Source organism: Molothrus aeneus, chromosome 1 (assembly GCF_037042795.1).
Source record: "Molothrus aeneus isolate 106 chromosome 1, BPBGC_Maene_1.0, whole genome shotgun sequence".
Classification (NCBI taxonomy): Eukaryota; Metazoa; Chordata; class Aves; order Passeriformes; family Icteridae; genus Molothrus; species Molothrus aeneus.
This window is the reverse complement of record NC_089646.1, coordinates 71,290,715-71,310,265: the sequence shown is the minus strand read 5'-3', so window position 1 is coordinate 71,310,265 and position 19,551 is coordinate 71,290,715. Positions and strand designations below refer to the sequence as shown.

General features: G+C 45.9%; 1 protein-coding gene across 2 annotated transcripts in view; it reads right to left on the bottom strand.

Moving 5' to 3' along the window:
* Positions 1 to 18,578, bottom strand: part of RNF152 (ring finger protein 152) — a 57,646-nt gene extending 39,068 nt beyond the window's left edge. Inside the window, exon 1 of one of the 2 annotated variants that reach the window (XM_066559349.1) lies at positions 18,524 to 18,578. The gene's annotated coding sequence lies outside the window, so the exon portion shown is untranslated. Of the gene's footprint in view, positions 1 to 4,411; positions 4,496 to 18,523 lie in introns of those variants that run through there. The other variant, XM_066559341.1, reaches the window with a different exon arrangement.
* Between the last annotated feature and the right edge of the window lie 973 nt (positions 18,579 to 19,551).

Genomic DNA, 19,551 nt, shown 5'->3' with positions numbered 1-19,551 from the left:
AAATGTACAATACTGACTGTTACCAGTGTCAAATTATCACTGAATTCAACAGGATGGCTGGCATCAGTGAGCACCCAGATTATCACAGTGCCACTGCACACATGCAAAGTGTTTGCCCATGCACACACACCTCTGCTAAGTCCTGCCCAGCATGCATATTCCCATCTGCTCCAACGCTCGCCTCCCAAGGTGTCCTGGAGGTCAGAGAAACCAATCCTGTCAGCCCACAAGCCTTCCTAAATCTCATGTGGCTCTAGTTTGACAAACCAAAGGGTAGCCATGCTGCAAGGAAGAGTAACAAACAGGACTCATCTGTGGGACATCTGTGTCCTCTGCCCTCCTGCCCCTGCAGCTCCCTTCAATGCTGCCTCACATCCATCCCTGCCCTGCAAATTGGCCAGGGCTGCAGAGCTGCTGCATGTTTGACCACCACACATGTAATGCCTGGCTGGACAGCCACTACCAGGCAGAACAGAGAGTAGCTGTTAGCAGTCTAGTTTTCATCAGGGAGAGCACTGCTTCAAAGATTTCCCTGCCACCCACTACTCTTAACAAACACAAGTGGGAAATGAGTGATCTTCCAGACTGCCTACCATTGGTGCAATCTGGTTGAAACTAGCCAAACAGGAGACAAACAGAGCTCATTTCCTGGGGACAGTAAGTTAAAATGAAATAAAATAAAACCAGATGAAAATAATGATGTTTGATTAGTGGTGTTCCCATGTTCTGCTACATCCCAAAAAATAACGTCTTGCTCAATCCAGCCTGTGAGCTGCATGGCACACAATACAGTTCAGCTCTGTAACGACCCAGATGTTACACATCTGGAGCAGGAAGGGGAAAATTTCAAACTTATTTATGTCTGGGGGCTGCCCTGAAGGGGTAATTTCTGCAGCAGAAAAACAGGGCAAGGGGATTTGCATCTGCAAGCAGTGAAATGCTTTGTCAGGGCTGAAGAACTATCACTCAGATCTCAGGGTGAAAGCAGCTCTCCTTCACAACCCTAGAAATTAATTCATCCTGGAGACCTCAGCATCCTTCTCCTTGCCATCCCCAGCGTCCCCTTAACCCATGCTGTTGGTGCCTGGCCACCATCACTGCCTTTAGGGCAGGAAGCAGCTCTGCTGCAGTCAGACCAGCAAATGTTGAGCCCTGGCCAGTCCAGGACCCAGGGAGAGGCTGCACTGATGAGGGCTGGGAGGGTTTCCTCTAACCCCACTCGGTGTGACAGATGATGCTACAGAGCTGCATTAGTTCCAAGGACTCCTCTACTCCCTTCGAAGAGCACAGCACAGCAGGAGGAAACAGCAGCGACAAAGCAAGAAAGCAACTCCAGACAGACTCAGAAACAGCTGTGGAATTTCTCTGAAGAGCTGCTTTCTCGAAGGGGAGGAAAGCCCAGCCCTCCATCTGACTTCCAGCCCACCCACCCACCGGATAGAGGCAAAGCATAAGAACAGGAGCAAATTTAAGGCATGCCAAGATCCCAGGCTCTGGAAATTAGTTTCCCACATGCTCCACAAAAAGAGCACTCACACCCAAAATCTGCTGCTTTGAACTTGGATTGCACACCATTTACTCAGCTGAATAACCACACTTAAGTCAGAGACATTACTTGCCTGAATATTTTCTACTCGGTGTACTGAAGGGGGCTGCAGAACTGGCTGACAAATAGACACAGGTATACAAAAAGCAGTCTAAGGACACTTGATCTTCTTAAAAAATGCCTGATCTTCTCAAAAAGGCTAGAGCCCTAGGCCAAGTCCCAAAGTCAACAGCCATGTGGTCAGAACCACAAATCACCAGGTCTTCAGTAGAGCCATGTCAACTGATCAGGGAATCATCTAAATTCACTCATACCAAAGACCTGTATCCTCCAGGCCCCATCAACTGATTGAGGTCACAGTCTGAAAAATATTTCACTGACTTAGAAAACTAAATTCTGCTCAAAAGGATGGTTTGAGCATTTAGGAGTATAAGCCTCATTAGCTTCCAGCAAGACTTCAAGCCCCAAGCACAAACTAATGCTCCATAAAACTCCAGCACAGAAGCACCACTGCTCCTGCTCTGCCAGTACTGGTCCCAGGTATGGTCAGCTGTTCTGGATGGAACCCAAACATGATGTGGCATTTGTTCTCAGCCCCATGCAAGGAAAAACGATGAGCAGTTCACACCCTAAAAAGCTTATGAGAGGCAGCCCTGAGACTGAAATCTCCATATGTAAACTTGTTTTCAAGTATCCCTCTAATTTCACTGGGGCAACTCACATGACTGAAGTTAAACCTGTGCTGAAGCCTCTGCTGGACTGTGGCTGATGGAGCTCCTGATCCAGTTCATCGAGGGGTCAAGGTGAGAAACCTGAGCTGAAGCCAAGCGCAGGTATGACAAAAACATATCCAGAGATTTTGACAAAGCTAAAGGACCAAGTGAGTCCCTCAGGGAAGGGTGACCAGCACCCAGAAAGATCTACTTGCCCATTCCCTGGGCACTCTGCTAAGCCACAGCAGGTGTTTTAAGGAGAGGCTCATTCTGAGCTCTTGCATTTCCATGTATAACCTAAACACACGATATTAAGGCCAAAATAATATTTCTTGTCTTCCTGGCATTTCTAATCTGGATATCTCACAGCACTATCCAATACTCCCAAGAAGACTTCACAATATATTTCTATCACGTGTGGTCCAACCAACTTTCTCCCAGAGAAGCAGCAAAAAACAGGTATCGCTTTACTTTGTCTTCACATACCTGGCCAGCTGTCCAAACCCTCTGAGAGGCCTCACAGCTTTGAGCCAGAGGCTTGGGCTGTTCAACTGTACTGCCAGCTTGTGCATAGCGGGAATTTTCCACAGAGCCCTGTCCCGACAGCCATGGGCACACCAGTGCCACCAGTGCCACAGCCAGCAACAGGACAAGGCTTTCCCAGCTTTGCACTCCTCAGCCAAGACTACTTTTACATTCCACCTTCCATGCAACTAGTAAGAAGGTGAAATCCAGCTGCACACTGTTACATAGCCAAGAACAGAGTTTTCAGCAGAAGGGTTTTTTTCCCAGATTGCTATTGTTGTCATCCCATAGGCTCTACATTAGCGCAGACTCACTGGGCATTTCAAAAAGGCCTGTGGTACAAAAAGGCTGAGAACAGGACCTTCATACTCATCCTAAGTTGAAAGGCTACAAGTAATTTCCAACAGCCTAAATCAGACAAAAAAATCCAAGTAAATCTGCATCAAAAACTCTCTAAAACATACTAGTTGAAAACAAAAATAAAAAGCACCAAAAAAAAAAACAAACAACCAACTATGGGCCATATCGATGAGGAAGAGGAAGAGTTTCAGTGAGCAAACAAGTGCAGAGGAATTACTATGTTTACAGTTCAATTAATGGGACCTCATCAAAATCCCGTTTGCGCCTTTTTTTTTTTTTTTTGAGACACCTATTACACAAATACACACTCTTAATGCCTCGCCGGCTGGCACCCTGGTGCAGGTATCCTGTGTATCCACATTTCAGGAGAGGCAGAGCTGCTCCCGGAGAAGTCCCTCCACCGGACGGCGTATCGGAACAAAGCGCTTGGGTGACGGATGTCGGCAGGGTCCGTAAATCACATTTTTGGCAGCTCGACCTAAGCTGGGTCGGCATCTAACGCCGTAAGGAACTCTGAGCGCTGCCGCTCCGTACAGCGGGGACCCTACCTGGGCAGAGGGCTTCACGCCTCTCCTCCAGGCTAGATAAAAAAAATAATTAAAGCCTTTTTCTAAAAGCCCGGCGAGATGTCACTTAATGACAGCACCCGAGTTACCGCGTATCTTCTCCGCTAACTGCCGGCATAAGGAAGGGAAATCAACCCAAAAAAAACCCAAAAAAAGACCAAAACGAACCCAAACCAGCGCAAAAGCACCACCGAACCTCCCGCTGGAACAAAGGACCCCAGCAAACCCCGTCTCTAAGTTATCTGGATTTACTTGCTCGCAGAGCACACGGATAACCCTCCTCCGCTCGCAACAGCGCTGGTGCGATGCAGGCGCGACCCCGCCGGGTTTCGAAGTAACCTCGGCTCCCGCCGCCCTCCCGGGACGCGGCGGCGACGGGCGCTGCTTGGCCGCTCACCTGCACCGCGCATCGCGCCGCGGCACCGCCCGGGGGGACCTCTCTCTACCGCGGCCACCCGAGCGCGGCGGGCCGGCCGGGGCAGGCGCTTACGAAACCCGCGTCTGCCCCTCGCCCGGGCGGGAGGGAAGGAGGGAGGCGTGGCGGGGGGCATCCGCGCCCGCGGGGGCCCCGCTCCCCGCCGGGAAGAGGAGGAGGGAGAGGCACCCCCCGCCACTGGATCCACCGCGCGCGAGCATCGCCGGCCGCCCCGGGGGGAGGCCGGGAGGGGAGCCCCGCCGGCGGGCAGCGGGCGCCCACTGACCTTGCCGCCATCCGCCGCCGCCGCCGTGCTTGCCCGCGGGATGGCAGCCCCGCGCCCGCCGCCGCAGCCGGCGCCTTCGCCCCGGCAGCCGGCGCCGCCCCCCGTCCCCCCCGCCCCGCCGGGGTGCGGGGCCGATCGAGGCGTGGCCGAGGCGCCGGGGAGCGCCGGAGCCGCCCCGGACCCCGGTGCGCCCCACCCCGCCCGGGGCTGGCCGCTGCTCCGCGGCGGCCGCCGCTGCGAGGCCGCCCCGCTCCGGCCCCCCCGCTCCGGCCCCCCCGGGCAGCCTGGCCAGCAGCGGCCGCCGCGGACAGCCCGTGCCCCGCACGGTGCCACCCGGCCCTGCCACTGGCGAGAGGGACGATGCAGCGGCCGGAGGGCTCCTCAGGGCTGAGAAAGGGCTCTGCGGCTTTAAGCTGTAGCGTGTTGTGCCACCTGGACCAAGGTGAGGGACAGCTGCACCTGAGCGCATTCCCGGCGGGACGGAGCGGCGCCTGCCCCGCGCACCCTGCGGAGCTGCCCCCGCGGGGAACGCGGGGCTGTCGGACACCCCGCGCAAGGCAGGCTCTCCGGCTCAAGTGACTTGAGGACCATTAATCTCAGCTGGAGGCTTAGAGCTGTATTAGTAGCGCGCATTAAAGTGGTATGTACATGTGGTGTGTTGTCTTACCACAGCAGACCCAGGGCCAGGCGAGGGAATAAGGCCTCGTTTTTATCCACTGCACCAAGGCCTATGCCGGCAATAGAGCACAAGACCACAGATTCGTTTCTTCTCTCCCTGCAGAGAAAACAATCCTATTTCCATCAGCAGTAAAAGAAAAAAAGGATATGTACCTCCTAGCGTGTCGCCTGGGATCAGTAATGCCAAGCGGCAAGAGCTACAAATGGCAGTAGTAGGCAGGAGTCTTTCACTCCTCATTGCCTCATTTTTTGAATATCTTGTGTTTTTTGGGGGGCAAACAGTTGCAAGAGGTGTGAACACAGACCTGTAGGTTATCCAGGTGTCAGGTTTGTGTAGAACACCCTTCTCCTCCCCATATCCTGTAGCTCCACGCTGAAACTGTTGCCTAGGAAGGAGTATGCCCTCTATAATCAGTTAAATAAATCATTTTCAGAAAATAAAATTCCTTTCCCCCTTCTTCACTGTACTGGGGCTGTTTGCAGCGCAAGGTCTCCAGCAAGCCGGGCTTACCACTAGGGAGAGTCTATAATGCATTCACTAGTACAACTCCAGGTTCTGCCATAAATATTTAAAACTCAATTACCATTCTCACAATGAACGTTTGAAGCAGATTTTTGCATCCCACAGTGCTTCTTGATTCAAAACTTCCTAATGAAATAATTGAGATAACACAGGAGAAGTCAAATAGGTCAAATTTCAGCCATCAGTTTGAGTCTGGTTCCCCCTTCATGTCTGTCTCTGAAGTATTAGTCACTACCATCTCTGACCTCTCACGATGTATTTTACACCACAGGCATCATTTTAGCACATGCAGCTGACTTTCGCTTCTCTGTTGATCAGCTGGAAGGACTGTGTGAAATATTTTGCCGACCTCCCCTTCCCCCCGCCCATTGCCCAGCTGAGTAATCTGAAGAGCAAACATCCAAATTGCTTCTTCTGAGGTGTCCCTTAAAGGAACAGGGGCCTCCTGCCATCCTTCCCTCTGCTCTTGGGGATGGGCCGTGTCCCATGGCCCCTGATGTGACCCACACCTTCCCACCACGGCCACTCAATGTTCTACAAATTTTGTTCAGAAAAAGCCTTTGAGATGCTGGAGAGGGGGTCTGTGCAGTTTTTTTTTTTACAATTTAAGAAGGTGCTTATGCCAAACTCACATCAGGTATTTGTAGAACATCCTGTCTTTGAAGAGACACACCAGGTTTGGAAGGCATGATTCCTTACATGCCTCTGTGCTCCATGCCCCTACCCTTCCAGGGGTCATTTTCCCTTCTTCTTCTGAGAACAAGTGGCATCTGCACTACAGGCAGTGCTATGGTACCAGATATCCTTGGACTCAAGGGAGGAAAATGCTTTACAAAACGGAACCAAATGTCACTCCAACTCTGCACTGGTCAGCCCTTCTGCAAATGATGTCCACCAGTAAGGCAGGGGGGCTACACAAATGTAGAAAAAGATCACACGCTTGCCAAGATGGATCTCGCAGTGCAGTGTTGAAGAGCATTTACACAATGACTCAATGGTATTTCTGTTGTTGCTGCTGTGATTGTATCATTACAGCAGAGTTTAGCCAGCTCAGTTGAGACCAGTTCACCCCATACACCCCCATCCAGGTTAAGCAGACAGCAAACAATCAAGTCCTTCAGATCCCACATGCAAATACAAGGTCCTGGTCTGGAGGGGCTACTGTAGATTTTAGCATCTGACTCCCTCTGCTGAATGGATTCCATGCACAGCTCCTGGCAGAAGTGCTACCAGAGAGATGCAGCAGATGAGGGGAACTGGAAAAGGTAATTACTCCCAGGAGGATCCCTGGATTGCCGCCATGGTCCCCAAGGCTGCATCTGTTATGAGTAGAGTCTGTATAAGTCTCTGGGGAGGAAATCTTGAAAAGTTCACAGCAATAGGCTTGGGAAGGAAAAAAGAAAGATAAATAGATTTCATCTTCAGATTGCTTCACATGGTTTATTTCGATAAAACTTTTCACTAGGAGACGGTTTTGTAAAAGGCAGCAAGTTCTTTGGTACTGCCCTTTTCAGTTCCTACCTGAATAAAAAGGATGAAAAGGGTTCATCCAGTGCCAGAGGCATCAAAAGACAGAGGAAAGGCATGCAAAGGCAGCTGTGCTCTTCTGCCCTTTGCTATTCTCTCACCAGTCTAGTTGGATATGGGGACATTTCTTTTCCCCCATCTGGATTCTTCTAACAATTTTTATAATTTTAATTTTTACATCATATCTAACAGTCAATGAGAGCAAAGAACTGCTATCAGATGCATTCACTCAAACATACCCAGTACTGGGGAGGTGGGAACACCTATCATTCACAGAAATAACAGGAGCAATCCCTGCAAGTGCTGGGGTAGCACTGGGATATCATAACAAAGGTAGCTAACTCATGGTTTCTCCATTATGATCACCTAAGAGACCTCTAATACACAATATGTATGTAAGACCTCAGTGTCAAACTTGCAGTTCCAGAAACAAGTCACCAAATAATCATAAAACCGAACGGTTTTATGGGAGCTTGTGAGCATTTTAAAAATAATCAGCACATAGGGGATCCATTCCTTTTCATTTCTGAGTCAACACTGGAGGTTTAAATCATATTTCCAATGTTTATTCTGTTATTAAAAAGCCTAAGAACTCTTTTTAGCACAGTTTCCTAGAGAAACAAAGTTTATATTACCTCACTGTGTATCCTTCTATCTTCCTGTATTCTTTCAGCTGCTTTTGAAACTGTTGGCAGAGGAGAAGAAATCAGACAGTAACGCCCCTAATTTTTGTTGTTGTGTATTAAATCATTAATGGGGCAAAGAAATCTTCTTTGAGGGAATGGGGTAAGGAAGATTCTTTGAACCCTCCCCAAGCAAGAGGCAGAGAGAGTTTAGCTCTTTTCCCTTCAGTGTGGCAGTCAGCATAAATGCATGAGACAGCAGTACCTCGCCAAACTTCATAATATCCCCTGCTCAGGTAACATCTTTCAGTGGGAAAAAATGAAGACTTCTAGGATCTCAGAGCTCTGGGACTAAGGGGGGAAAATTACATTGACCATTAAAATTGCTACTGAATCAAGGCCTGTCAAACCCCACACCTTGCACAAAAGCTTCACAGAAAGATGTTGCCTAAACCTGTGAGACAAAAGTACAGCCCATAGCGATTAAATGATTAAAAAAAGCATCTATAGATGGAAACAGCTTCAAGGCCTGCTGATCACAGGTAATTGTCACTTCTCATATTGATACCCTATGATAAAATTACAATGAACATTTTGGCTCATTGAAATCTGACAGGCTCATACACATTCCCTTGTTCTCTTCCATAAAACTCTGCTTTATTGTATGCTTTAAAAGATTCAGCAGAGTGAGTATTTTTACAGGTCGCTAACCTGAAAACAGGCACGTAGAAAGGATGCATATTTGTGGTAATTCCATTTAATAAATTGCTGTGAAACCCCAGTCTCCTTTGAAAAAGAAAAAAATTCCACCCTAAAGTTAACAGGAGAGCCTTCACCCCTTCATTAAGATTAAAGGCTTCAAGCAGGAGAAGATGGTCAATGTGCCTACCTTAAGAGAGCAACAAATTCTCTATTCACCAGTGTGCCATTCAGCCCACTTTTTGTCCTTGGGTTGGATACAGAAATTTGATCAATAATTTTCTCCCGATAGCAATAGTTTGTAAATGCTTATCTATTAATTATAACTTTAATAAGGAATCATAGAATCATATAACCATAGAATGGTTTGGGTTGGAAGGGGCTTTAAAGATCATCTTGTCAAAACTCACCTTCCATGGCTGGGACACCTTTCACTAGACCACGTTCTCAGACCCCCATCCAGCCTGGCCTTGAACACTTCCAGGGTTTCCACAGCATCTCTGGGAAACCTGTTTACAGTGCCTCAACATCCTCACAGCAAAGAACTTCCACTGAATTTCCAATCTCAACCTACTTTTTTTACTTTGAATCAATTCCCCTTTGTCCTGTAACTACATGCTCTTGTAAAAATCCTTCTCCATCTTTCATGTAGGCTCTCTTCAGGTACTGGAAAGCTAGGTCATCCTGAAGCTTTCTCTTTTCCAAGGTGAACTATTCCAACTCTCTCAGCCTGCATTGACATATCAGGTGATTTAACATATGTAAGTACAAAATGTAGGGAAGTTGCTCCTTCAGTACCAGCTTTGAGCCTTTACACTCAAAGGGGAGATGTCCCTGGAGGTAATTCACAGCAGAAATCCATACTCTGAGTCACCTTCTTGCTGCCTGGGCTAATCTTCCTCCACAGATAAGATAGGGGGAAAAGCTTCCTGCACTGAAGTTTAGTGTCCAGAGATAGGTAGTGCAAAGAGCCATCTTAGGCTCCCAATCTTGGGAAGCACCTGGGTCTGCTGACACATCCCTTTGCTTCCTTCAAAGCGGTGGCCCATACTCCTCTCTGTGAATCACCTTGGAGGAGCCACAAACCCTTTATCCCACCAACCACGGTCCCACTCCTGGCACAGTGTCACCTCCTGCCTCTGGGCAGCATGTGTGGATATGCCTGAGATGTGCTACCCATGTTGTCAGCACAGCATAACCGAGGAGGAAGGGGACCTCTGCAGATCCTCCTGTCCATCCCTCTGCTCAAAGCAGGGGCAGCATCAGCTGGGCACTCAGGGCTGTCTCCTGCTGTGTTTGGAACATTTACTGCCAGTACAGAGAGCTGGATAAACACACCAGGGTGCTACCGCAGCAGTTGCTCTCTGTACAGTCCTGGATATTGTCTCTGCTGCTGCAGCTGTCACAAAATGAAAGGGAGGGGTTGTTTATAAGCTCCGGCAATTATCTCCAGAGCTGCACTTTTCTCTCCCCTTATCCCATCACCAGGTGATATTTAGAAAAATACACTAATACTAATCTAATCTTTGTTTTTCACTGTACTGAGTCATGCCTTTATCTTCTTAATAATTAATAGTTCACTGTATATTTAACAAAAGAGAAAACATATGTGAAAAATATTTTCACATCAGTGAATTTCAATTACCAAAGCCTGATTATTTTAAAAATCCTAACTCTTCCTTTATCCAAAGCAACATTGAATTCGTTGCTGGGCACTAACTATATTGGAAGTCCATTAGTTAGACAGCCCCTCAATCATCCACGTTAATTCATTCTCCTCTGAAGTAGATGAGTTTTAAGAGAATTACAGTCCTCATATACAAACAGCACCACAAATAAATGGCATGAAGATATTTCATCATAATTTACTAAGCGCAACAACTACTTCACTGTTCAGGACTTGCATACTAAAGCATCAGGATAGCCCTTTGGCACCAGCTCTACATAATAAATACAGGTAGTCCTATCACTGACAAAAAGCTCAATTAAAAAGAAAATTGAGGTTTCAAACATAAGCATTTAAAATTAGAAAACACCCAAATTAAGGCTGACTGTGCAAGTCCTTCCTGACATAACCACATGCTTCCTTTACACGAGTGCATGCTGCTTTTCACAGCATCCTTGGCTTCCCTTCAGTTGCATGGGATCTCAGAAGCACAACCCCAGCTTCCTGCTCCCCAGAGCCAACCTCCTCTGTCATCTTCTCCTGTGCCACCACCCAGCTTCCATGTCCCAGGCTCCCTGTTCCCTCATTCCTGGTTCCCAGCCCTGATAGGCCACTTTCTTCTCTTCAGCACCATCTCCTCCATTTTCCTTGTCCAGCTGTAACCCACATTTCATCCCAGCAGTTTCCAGCCTCAGTTTCCAACCCCAACTCCCAGACCAGGTTTCTTACAGTGAGGCCCAAGTACTTTCTCCACTCCAAGTCTCCAGTTCCAGTCTTTCACTGTAGGCTGCTTTAGTCCACCTGTTAATGCTAACTCTACAAATAAAGGCCAAGTCCCTTCCTCACTGCTCAGGATCCAGGAGGTCACTGACACAGAGCACAAGTCTCCATGGCTGTACCAGGAGGCACCAAGAAGAGCATTGCCAGAAACCTCCTACTCAGTCCCTGCAGCCACAGACAGACCAGAGCACAAGTCTCCACAAACTGAAACATCAAAGAGAGCAGCAGCCACACTTAGAAGCCTCTGCCAGGAGTGTGCAAACTGCAGTTTTCCAAGAATTTATAATTTAGCTGAATCTGGGTATTTTTCACAACCAGGCAGTGATGAATGTTATGTAGAAAATCTAGTTTCAAGTATTCAGTCTTTCACAGGAAAAAATGTCATCGAAAGAGCTAAACAGCCAGAAACATCCCTCCAGAATCAGACTGAGGTATTCACCTGGCACAGAAAATGTTAACCCAAAAGATTAAGGTTTCAAAGTTACAGAAGATGAAAAGGAAAAAAAAAAAAAAAGTGGTGCAACTAAACTCTGGCATTAATTAAAGCAAGCTGAGTAGAAGAAAGGTTATTTTCTCTAGCTTAGCAGAAGTACCAGATATATTATCCTTAGGATAGTAAGAGTCCACAGTTCACACTACAGGCCTTGAGAAAATTAAATTGCACTGTGTAAACACTTTAGATATAGTTCATTAGGACCAGTCACCAGGTTCAGGGTGCTTTACACCCTGTGACTGGTGTTATAAACCCTATGGTTACCCCAGGCAGAACACCCAGCCCGTGTCCAACAAAGTCCAGCAATCATCCAGACATCGTGTCTGTCATGGTGTACTTTAGCAGAGAAAATAAAGTGAGGTATGCAAGTCTCTGTGTTTATGCAGACTTGTTTTCTTGACTTTTTACACTACACATTTCCAAGCCACTGGCTGATCTTTCCAGCTCTTACCTGCAGGACAAGCTGCTCTGAAGCATCCTCAACTGAGTAACTTTACTCACTCAGTGTTAACAGAATGAGAACCAAGGCCTAGAATTTCAGAGTCAAATGTGAAGCGCACACAGAAAAACAAGCACACTGAGATATTTATGTGCTGGGTGCTGGCATGGCAGTGACTGCACTTCATCCTCACATTTCCTGAAAATTACATCATTTATCATTTAACGCTACAGCTGCAGATTCCCCACCATTTACAATGAATTAAGTAGCAGAGCTCTTCAGGAAACCCCATGGATTTCCTGGGATAGACAGTATGGCTGGTTAAGTACATGAATATATGATGTAAATATTTTTTTGTTTTATTGGGGTTTCTGAAAATGAAAGGATCCCGTCTGTGCCTTGCAGAGGGGAGGGCATTGCTGGTAGCCATTAAACAAATCAAAACCAATGCTGTCCCCGCCAGACATGCCTGGTCAAACTACACTGGTTGATGATAACCTTGCACAGCAGTCTTTCATTCAGGGCTTCATCCTGCAGTCCTTACACCCCTGGAAGAAGCTTGAGGAATTTCAGTGCCATCTAATTTGAAATTTATTTCTGCTAGCAAATGTCTTCAGGACACACCAGCCAAGGCAGACACATTCAAACCTATGTCAGCCTGTCCAAAGTCTGGGGGACGACATTGCTGTTTAATGTCCACATGGGCTCCTGTCTCCTGCCCTGATGAATTCAAGATGATTCTGAGGGAATTTCTGCAGTCACAGAACTTCAAAACAGTCTAATCCCAGCCTCACTCAGTTAGTAGGTGCTTTTTCAAACAACCTGCTTATGGTCTGAGAGAATAAGCTTCTTATTAAGTTCATAGATCAGTCTCATTAGTACTCATTCTTCCAGAGCTCCAGTTAAGCATGTTCGTGTTTTCTAGAACAGCACTGCTTGTATCTCATATAAGATTGCTGCCAGAAAATAAGTGCAGAGTTCCCAGTTCAGACCTGTGAGCTGCAAGAACTTCCTTAAATCCATGTCTAATGTCAGTCCTCTAACATGGTAGCTCTTTCATTTAACTCTGATTTAAAAAGAGGTGTTCAGAACCCCATTTTCATACCTTCCTTAAAGGAGTACAGACCTCCATAGAGATGTGGCTGAAGGGCAAAAAACTGCCTAAGTCTTATTTCTGAAGTCAGATGGGACTTACACCCTTAAAGCTTTTGAAAAATTTACTATATCGCTCTTTGAGCTGAATAAAAATTACCTGTGAGAAAGGCTTTTCTTTTCAACACTCTTTTTAGATTTGGAAAAGGCTTACTCAGGAAAAGAATTAAAAAGATTAGGCTGTTTTTCAACTTCACAACTTTCCCAATTTTTCCAGATTCTCTGAAGAGGCCACTGAGTGCTGCTGGGTGTGACTTTCAGGGCTGTGACCCTTGCAGGGCCACACCAAGTCCCATTAAAGTGAGTGGTGGAGTTTCCATTGATTACAGCAGGATTTGGAGGGTCCCATGCAGAAGGTGCTCTAAATCTAGGAGAGCTGATGTTCCCACCCACCTGTCTGCAAGGAGTGAGCACAGGACATGCAAGGAGGAAGTAAAATACATTTCTCTTTTTTGCAAGGAAAGTTTGCCTGATTCTCATTTATTTCAATCCCAGTATCTATATTTCAGCATTAATAATGAACCAACCTGCAAAAGGAGCTCATGGAAGCTGCCAGGTGTCCACCAGGGAGACTCGAGTTTGGCTGCCCAAGGCAGAAAGGAGCTTTGGAAAGTGCTTTGTTTAAAGTTGAAGCGCTCAAAACTGTTTTGCACATTCATCATCCTCAAAGAGAAGTGCTTGGCTGCCCTCCATGGAGGGAGGGGAATGTGCAGCAATGGGACCCTCAGCAGCTGCCAGCAAAAAATAATCCAGAAGAACTATGAATAAATAAAATACATTTTGCTAGACCTAATATTACACAGCTTTCTTCATGCTCTCCCTCTAACGCTGTAATTCCCTTCCAACCATTTCTGGTTTTAGTTTTTATCATTGGTTGTTCTCTTCCTGTCTTTCTTCATTTAAAGCCTAAACTGTGATTTTCTCCTTACCTGAAAGTTTCCCCTCTACATTTCTTAATTTCCTACTAATTTCTCTCTTTTAATCTGCTTTTAAAACCATTCTGATGCAACTCCACAATACTCTGCAGACCTCCAAGCCTCTTTCATCTTACTCTTTTCTCTGCAATGTTTCCTTTCATCATCCTCTTCCCAACTTTAACAAAGATTTGCCTATGTGTGGCAGAACTCAACTCCATTTTAAAGTCAGAAGTGTTTTGCTTTCTCTGGATATGTTTCTACACCAGTTGTGCTAGTGACAGATGAGAAAACACAGATTATCTACTGCACTGTATCAGAAGTGGAAAAATCAAGTGGTCTGCAGGCTCTGAACTCAGGATCATCATCTTTCAGGCAATGCCTGAATGGAATCATGAGAGAGACCAAATTCAGCAAGCCCTTTTCTTGCTTGAGATGTCTCCTTTCCTACTCGTCATAGCTGGCTTAGGCAAATTGAGCTGCTCTCCACAGGACACTCGCTGGCCCAGATAGTTTCAATCTTGTTCATTGTGGCTTTATCAAAGTTAGATCAGGAAGCATAATTCTCAATGCTAGGATTTTATTTTATTCTTTCCACCTCATGCCAAATTAATTCCTTCCCTGCTGCTATGAAGTGCTGCTATGAATGAACTCCTTAACCATCCTCCTCATCCTTCCTGTCTTATAAATAACAGCATCCTGCTCCATCCAGATCCAGCCCCAGCCAGCTGGTTCTGTCCTTTAATTTATGAGGAAAACTTCTCTGATGTGCAATGCTGGCTCCAGGAGACTGCCAGATGGCTTTTGGCAGAAGTGCTCGACTGAACAAGGAGGATCAAGCTACAAATCTGAGGTGAGGAGGAGCCCACCTCTGGTGCCTTAGTCCTGCTTCTCTCAGTGCAGCCAATCCTTGCCTCGCACTGAATTACTTCTGAGCCCTAGAAAAAGCTGCAGTTGCAGGTTGCTGCTTGCCAGAGCCTAATGCCAAAGTCCTACCTGTCCAGACATCCCATATAACAAGAAAGTGCTGATGGTAGCATGACAAACCTCTCTTTGGAGCTGATGCTATGTAGTCATGTCTGCAGCTGAAGACCCAGCACAGCCTCACCAGCGGGTTGGTTCTTGTGAATGCTATTTTAAGGCAGACGGGGTGCACTGGTGTTGCCACAGCATGAAAAATGAAATTTAAAATAGTGAATATTTACAGAGCAAGGTTATTCTGACTGTCTGTGAGATGTGATCTTTTTCTCTGAGTACATGTAGTGCATCATCTCATTTCATTCTGCCACCTGTAAGCTTAGGCAAGAAAAGTGTGCTATGGCATGGGGCTCTGCATATGGACTCACCGGCGTTTCCTACAGAGCTCTCACATGCTGCTAATCACTTCTGGGATGTAGGGGTTTGGGCGTTTTTTGTGGAGTAGTATCAGAGGGAGAGTCTCAGTTTAAGAGCCGTGGCTGCTACTTGTCCACAGATGATTCTGCATGCTTATCAAGATCGATAAACAGCGTCAGTGATGCACCCTCGCCGGCAGCGATTGCTCTGGGTCTGGAAGTTGTCAAATCTCTGTTTATCTGCTGATGGCTGAACTACACTTATCCCGAGTGTGCCTCTTTCAGGAAACACCCAGCAGAGTACTCACGCTGGCCAGAGATCTAATTGCGCTAAACCTTCATCTTCTAATGTTGCAATACTTTAGCAGCTGCCGATTGTCTTAGTAAAAAAAAAAAACCAAAAAAAAAAAAAAAAAAAAACCAAACAAAAAACAAACCAAACAAATAAAAACCCAAACAAACAAACAAACAAACAAACCACCACAACAACTCTTAACCTGTTTATCACCAGATAAAAATACCTGTTTTCTCCAGATAATGTCCCGGCGGTCTCGGCCAGGCCTCCCTGTGACTGTAAAGAGGTGTTTCACTCACTAACCTGTCCTCAACGTCTCTCCTGGCTTCTTCCCTCTGGGCACCATGTGATAGCCTGGGATGTGGCTGGGATGTTCCCTCCAGAAGCTGATAGTAATCATGGTCTTTGCCTCCTCATCCTCTCCCTCCTCAGTGAGTCATCAGGAATCACTCCCAGTCTTTTGTCTCTTTACTTGGGTGTCATTTGGCTGTATTCATGTTCCTCGTCTGTCTGCTCTCGGCCCTTGATGGCCTAGCTCTTTGTTTGTCCCCTGTTCTAATTTGTCCTTTGTTTGAGGAGCTGTGTGCTGCGGAAGGGGGAGGGGGGCCTGTGATGGTGACAACCCGCTAAACTGAAGATTTTCTCTGTCCTTAGAAGGAAAATGCAGCAAAACCAAATTCCTGTTCACCCCATTGCCATACTTTGCTTTGTCCCATTTCTCATCTTCCCTCCATCTGGGAGCTCCCAGCCCACAACAGCTGGTTGTAGCCTGGAATGGGTGGTTTTCTCCAAAACTGAAGCAAAGCCTACCTGCATTGGAGGACGACCATCATAACAGAAATGTCATCAAAGTAGAAAAATTTGGATGAAAGGGGGAAAAAAATACCAGCATTGTATCCCACACATGAAAGTGCAAAGTAAGCAGTTGCTGCCCTATAAAGCTTGTTTAAACGCCCGCGGTTTTGAGGGAGCTTGGTACCAGCTTTGGCTTGCACAGTAGAATTGCAGGCCAATGCACATCCATCACTCTAATTTTATACAGCTGCATTATTTTCACAGTTTATGGTGGCACCATCTCGTTTATGAGGTACACACTGCAGTTACACATATGGCTGTATTATTTTAGGCACTGAAAGTTCAATTAGTAGTTTCACTGAGCTAAGACTGTCAAAACAGCAGCAGGAGTACACACCATATTGTAGCTGCCCAAAATTTATATATGTTTATGCAATAAATACATTGCAGTTTGTGTGCTACAATTTGGGCCACTGGTTCTAAAATAATACCAGAAACACCAGGTGAAATTCACTGTCACTGACTCAATTTCAATGACTGTGGCTCCAGCTCTTCATTGACACCTGGGATAATTATGGCATGATCATGAGTCACAGAAACACTGCTTCTTCCCTGCCCACAGGTGTCATGAGACAAAACGCTGATGTGAGCCACCGGGTCTCTTATTCACAGACCAAGCCTTTAAATACAAATTCATGTTCACCCCATTGCCCAAGCAGGAAGGTGCCAGAAGCTGGCCTTTGGAAACATCTCTGTCCATAATACGTTATTTGAGTCATGTGCCAGCACCATAAGTGATCTTCCCCATTAAGAAACAGTTTCCTAGGGAAAGATGGGCAGGATGGGGAGAAGGAGAAAAATTACACAAATTTCCTGGGTGATTGTGCTTGCTGAAAAATGTGCCAGTTTCCATGTTGCTGATTTACTCCTGGTGCATTAGTCATTAGGGAGGGTAAAACTACAGTGATAATGGAGGTGCTATGGGGTGCTGCAAACAGATTGCAAACTCTGCTTTAGTCAACATCAGTACTGACTTTCCCCAGCATTTGCATGCTAGCAAATTTAGCAAAGAGGTGGCTGTTGTTCAAAGTTATGAGAAAGAGCTTGGTTCCTCCCAAGCACTCATACTGCTTCTGAAATGCTGACCTTCCATGCAGGTGCTGAGCAGTAGGAAACTCTGAAAATCAACTTTTCAATGCTCCAGTTTCACAATATGCAGACCAGAGAGAATAAAAACTACCTTCAGGTGCATTCAAAAACTTGTTTATAGTCTTCCAAGCTTTCTTCAAACCCTACCTGGAAGGACCACTGGGACATGAAGTGCAGTGAAGTTTCCTTCAGCTCCTATGGCTGGTTCTGGTACAATGAGAAGAGGAAGTGGCCTCAAGGCACCAAATCCAAATTAACAGATGTTTATAATAGTCCTGTCTTCCTCCTTGCTCCACAAAATAATGGATCTATCCTTATCACCATCCCGTACACATGGCCAAATATAAATATAAATAGGAAAATACTTACAGCAGGAAATGAAGACTTGCTGTGGGACTCAGCCTCTGAGCATGTTTTCTTTCACATCCTGACAGAGCCTGGCATAAATTCAGCTTTTGACACACAAGGGAAAGTATACCTTTTTTGCTCTACTTTTTTGGCAGTTGTCATTAATTTGGCTCGCTTTCCCCTGCAGTAATGTTGACAAACACATTGCTCATGGTAGCATTTCAGCAAGCCCATTCAGGCAATTTATGTTTCAATATTTACAGACAGCACTGCCTCATGCCAATTTGATCTTTTTGTAATGAAAATGTTTTGACTTGAGACAGAGTGGGAACTTGCCTGTCACAGCCACTGCGCCTGAAAGTTTATACCCCCAGTTTCACACTATAAAGAAATGTATTAACCCCCATATTATGTGGTTTTCTAGGTTTAAATTGGTGTGTTTCCTTCCTGTTCTGCTCATTGACTCATTTCCTTAAATCTGACTTGAGCTTGCTAGTGAGTTTTGGCCTCAGTACACCAGTAGTGGCTGTAACACCCCCAGTTCAGCAGGAAGAGAGATGACAGCAAAAGACAAAACATTTTCATTACTTTCATGAGATAGTACAAATTATTATCTTCTGATAAGAAACAAGGAGAAACAACAGTGGACAGGACAACCAGGAACCAACTGAACTATTTCTTTCAGAGGGAACCTTACCTGTCACTCCAGTGTCCAAGCATGTCTTGTAAACGCCACAGAAATGCTGACCTGGATTCACAGAGTTGTCATCAATTCTCTCATGTAGTTGAACGTGTTTGAATGTCCCTTACAAAAGAAGAACAGAAGCCAAGAGTGCTTTTTTCAGGAGCTGAGGGAATCAAAAAACAACTGCTTTTCTCCCCTACCTTAACAAACATTTAAGGTTTCTGGTAGTCATTCTGTCTGGATCACAATGAACACTTTCCTTAATATAAGTTCCTCTATTTTTTTTTTTTAAGTTGATTAAACATTTATGATTTTAATCCACCAGAGCACAGATTTCAACAGCAAATGTGATCTTGCTTTTCCATGCTCAGGCAGATATTTGCTCTAAGAGATGCCTTTGAGTGTAAATACCAAGGATACAGCAAATGTTCTTGATTCAAAATTGCTTTAAAGCCAGCAGCTGTCTGCTCCTTTATATCTAGTCCACGATTAAAGAAATGTTTTATTGAATGCTTGCCCCTGGCTCTCTTTCAGCAAGGTGAGAGACCTATTCCCTATTCGTGAGATGAAGCACATTGTTGTAGGAATGGCTGGCCATTCTATTCGGTGTCAGCTGGGCTGTGCCCAAGCCTCCAATGGCTCAAGCACAATTTCCTGCCTGCAAGTGCACCCATTTAGACATCTAACTACATGATCTGCAAGGAAGTGCTGTGGCTCTAGTTTTTTTGCCAGCACTTCAGCATAGATTTAATAATGAACTGCAGGCACCCTACTTGATACTCACATTTAATTGCACCTAAACTGTCAAAATGCAGCCTTTGATCAGGGGCAAGTTTCAAGCTCTTGCTTGTGGTTAGGGAGGGTGTTACAGGAAGCATCAGGCTGCATTTGCAAAGAACCCAGATGCTTTAATTTATGGAGAATTTGTGGGTAAAAACGCTATGACAATGAACTGAGACCCTGCCATTGGGACAAAGCTTTAGAAGTCCAAGACTCACACACAGTCAGGCCTTGATAGTCTTTGGCCTTGAGCAATTCTT